Below are 4,447 nucleotides of genomic sequence, written 5' to 3' on the forward strand. Positions count from 1 at the left end.
TCGTATCCCTTTGATCTCCTTTTGTTGCCTAATTGCTCTGGCTAGGACTTCAAGTACAATATTGAAAAAAGTATGGAACGCTTCACGAATTCGCGTGTCATCCTTGCGCAGGGGCCAAGCTAATCTTCTCTGTATCGTTCCAAGTTTAGTATATGTGCTGCCGAAGCGAGCACTCCACTGACAATTTTAACCATATGATAAGTAATGTGTCTGAAGACAGGCTGAATTTAAGGTATTTGGTTTCTCAGGAATCATGCCTTGTTGATCCACACTGCAAATACAATCTCTTTAGATTTCAATTCTTTTGTTTTAATTTTGAGCCATGGATTTGTTTGTTAGTTCACAGCTTTTGATATTTTTGCCTATTATTTTGACTTCCTTTTTTCTTTAAAATGCTTATTTTTGCAACCACAAATAGAGCTAAAGCTTCAAGAAAACATAATGAGCTGAAGAATAGTGTGGGGTGCTATTTTTCTTGTTGGATAAATCAATTTTAAGACTTTTATTTCAAAATTACCCTTCCTCACCTATTTGAGATATTTTATAATGTACTTATATTGAATATATTTGCTTGGTTCTAGATTATCTACTGCATTAAAATATAGGAATTCAAAAGACATTTAGGTCAGGAGGAAACGTGTAAATCAAATCTATGCTCTGAATAAAAGGAATTGCTATAATTCAAATAACTATGTTGTCTTCTCAGTAAACTGTATCATGAATGTTTTCTGATTTAAACCGAGTCAGAGTTAATCTTGATAACTTTTTCTGATTTAAATGAGCAGGAAGAAATTATGGGGTCCAGACTTTGGAAATTCTCTGAAGAATACTGCTGTCTTTTTTACTGTGTTCAGCCTACCGCAGTATGGATGGAGATGGCCCACTCACTGGACAGTGCATTTTTCTGACAGTACTGCCATTTTATGCTTATTCCTAACTTTAGCTTCATCATAGTTAGTTTCTCTTATGTTATAAAATCATAACTGTGAGTGAACACTTACTAAAATCACATCAGACTTAATATTATAGAGCAGTGAAGTTCTCTACATTCATTGTGTTTCCTAATTCTTGATCCACCATACTCATAAACTTCACGTTAACCATAGTTTGGAACTGCACACAGTGTTTCCTCCTGAAGGAAGACATTTACTACAGGTTTCACCTTGTACCTCATAAGAGCCAAGACTATCTAAAACTCAAGATTTCCACTTGATCCTCTAACAAGGACATAGATGGAGAATGTTGTGGATAGCTCTGCACTGCTTGTTCTTCTGAGAGAAGCTATCTGGAATGAGGAGTGAGTCATGTACTCAGGTGGCTTCTTGTGAACCAATCCCCTAATGAATAAAGGAGCCAATCACTTGGCAAGTAGGCAGGACGTCCCTGTTGGACAGGGGAAAAGAGGAAGCAGGAGGGAGTTAAATCTCTATGGAATGGGACAGCAGAGAGGTCAGATAAAATTACTAGAGAGTCTCTGTATCATGGCAGATCTGTAAGGATTCACCACCAGAGGAATTGGATTTTAGTAAGGCTTACAAGATTAGGTTTTAGTTGTGCCCAGAGACTGAGTTACCATTGTTTCTGAACTGAGTTTGTCTTGCATTTTCCTTCATGCAGCAGCTCATCTGGGTTCAAGAGAGAAAGGTATGGAGGCAAAGTTTGAGTTTGCCAGAGGTGCACCACAAAGGCTGTGGGGTGTTTGAAGCTCGAGGTTGGCATGATAACTACGAGCCAAAGGGAACCTAGCAAGCTGGGTGGAGAGATTGTAGAGTTCAGAGTCAGAATTTCCACAAGATAAAAAGAAGTTGGCCATTGTCCAATAGTGCATGACCAGCCGGGCTGCTGCTGGGGCAGAGGCACAAGTGTGGGAATAGGACAGTTCAATTGCACAGTGTTTCCTCCTGAAGGAAGGCATTTACTACAGGTTTCACCTTGTACCTCATAAGAGCCAAGACTATCTAAAACTCAAGATTTCCACTTGATCCTCTAACAAGGACATAGATGGAGTGTTTCACTGAATACCCTGATGACAATGTACAGAGTGCCAACATTATGGCAACAATAATTCTAGAAAAATAAGTTGGATTAGTATTTTACAAATCTTGGGCTTTATATTATTTATTAAATCAAATTGACTGCACTTTTGGTGATGATTAGCATTTTTGGTTTGATTTCAAATCTGTCAAATAAAAGAACAAAAGCAATTATTAAACTGGAACTAAGACAGTGCTTAAAACCCTGGCAAATGTAATCTTATGTAATGAAAACCGATGAGAATTTATTTTCTGTGTCAAATAATTAATTTCTAAAACCTACAGTTTTTAATTTTGTGTCAGTCTTCCTAAAGTACTAGCTGAATATATATTCTATTAATGTATTCTGTTTCGTTTTTAGTAAAGTTAATTATTTGCTTGTGAAATTATTGCTTTTACTTGCTGAACTTATTATTATGTAGTTTATGATTTCCATTCTATTATAAATAATAGATTTATATTTGTAATTAACTTTTCTATTTTTTATAGGTAATGTGGGAATATAATTGATTTCAATACTGGTTTTTATCATGCAGAATTACTGAACTCAATTATGAGTTCTGGTTATTATTCCATAAATTCTCTAGATTTTTCTGTGGAGTCATCTAATTTACAGAGAGTAATATTTTGTTTCATTTCTTATCTTTATACTTTTAGTTTATCTCCACCTTTGTTGGATAAATAGTGACCAGATAATTGGTCAACAAAAATTGCTTTTATTTAACAGAAATATTTAAAATACTTGTAATTTTGTTAACTGTATTATATTTAACATAAGGTTTCATGAGATTATCTGACATTAATTACCATGTTAAGAAAAATAGTTTCTATATGTAGCTTGCTAAATAAATTTGTCAGTGGTCTCTGACCAAGTAATGTATGTTTATCAAATATTTTTTTCATTAAATAGCATTTTGTGTTTCATATTTGATAAGAGCATGGCTTACAATATCTGTACAGCTGGGTACTGTTATCTTTCTTCATCTGCTAAGTGTGGCATTGGTGGTATGCTCATGAGAATATCTGCCCTTTTTTTTCAAATGTTGTCCCCCTTTCCAGTTAACCCCCTATCACTTTCCCCCATACCCCCTGCTTTTATGAGGGTGCTCACCCACACACCTAACCTTCCAACCTTAGCACTTAAGCATTCCCCTAGGCTGGGTCATTGAGCCTCCACAGGATCAATGGGCTCCATCCCATTGATGCCAAATAAGGCGATCCTCTGCTACATATGCAGCTGTAGCCATGGGTCCTTCTCTGTGTACTCTTTGGTGGTTTAGTCTCTTGGAGCCTTGTGGGGGGTTGGTCTGTTTGGTTGATATTGTTGTTTTTCCTGTGGAGTTGCTAACCTTTATAATAGCTCCTTCAGTCCTTCGCCTAACTCCTTCATTGGTAGTCCCCATACTTAGTCTGATGGAGCTATGTGCATCCACATCTGTGTTGGTCAGGTGCTGGCAAACCCTCTCAGGAAACAGCCCCTTTAAATTAAGAATAAAAAAAACCCTCACATGTCTTATTTTATAGACTAAAAAGCATTAAAGCAATATGGAAATAAGGAATGTAGAATAGGAGAGAAAATATGTGCATGGGACATAGCTGATAAAAGCTTAATATCCACAATATTTAAACAGTAAAAATATATTTCAAGAAGAAAAATGGATAAAATATCCCTATAATTATATCCCCAGAAGATACACAGATATCAAAGGTATGAATAAAATTACTCAACATAATTATTCAGTAGAGGGATGAAAATTAAAACCATAGATAGATGATCTCTTCATACTAGAGTATCGGGAGTCATCATCACTTTCAACATTAGTATGTTTTGGTCAAAGTGGAAAAAGAACACATAAAATTTCTACATGATACAGTCATTTTAAATATAGATATATAAATTACTCAAAATAAAGTGTTAATATATATAAAATGTTTAGTACAAGATTATTCATAAAGTTTGAAAAGATTGAAAATACTTGTTCAAAGACAGACTAAAAATTACAATGCATAAAACATCCATATACTTGTTGGGTACTTGGGTTATTCTGTAGCCCGCGCAGTCATCTCGCAGGGAAGAAGACACGCGGACACACTAGGTTCCTTCTGCAGTGACATTTACTGCCCTCTCCCAGAGGGAAAAGAGGCCGAGCCAGTAATCCTTACTGCTTATATACACCACAGTGCGGCGTGTCTGCCCATGATTGGCTGTTCGCTCATTACCCTAAGGTGATGCCCCAGAATGGGCCGTGACATGGCGTCTTTTCACTCTATGCACATGCGCAAACAGTTCTCTGCACACATGCGCAAACAGTTGTTTACTAGGAGTTAACAGCGGAAGTAGGCGCTATCTTGCCATGGCGAATGCCGGCTCCCTACATCTCCCCCTTTTGTTTTAGTTAAAAGGGAAGGCCAAA

At 36.6% G+C, this 4,447-nt stretch overlaps 1 non-coding gene across 1 annotated transcript; it reads right to left on the reverse strand.

Annotated features, from left to right (window-relative positions):
• Positions 1-66: 66 nt before the first annotated feature.
• LOC116095170 lies at positions 67-173 on the reverse strand. Its single transcript, XR_004120492.1, has one exon. It is a non-coding gene; the product is annotated as a U6 spliceosomal RNA (small nuclear RNA).
• Between the last annotated feature and the right edge of the window lie 4,274 nt (positions 174-4,447).

Source organism: Mastomys coucha, unplaced genomic scaffold (assembly GCF_008632895.1).
Source record: "Mastomys coucha isolate ucsf_1 unplaced genomic scaffold, UCSF_Mcou_1 pScaffold17, whole genome shotgun sequence".
NCBI lineage: Eukaryota > Metazoa > Chordata > Mammalia > Rodentia > Muridae > Mastomys > Mastomys coucha.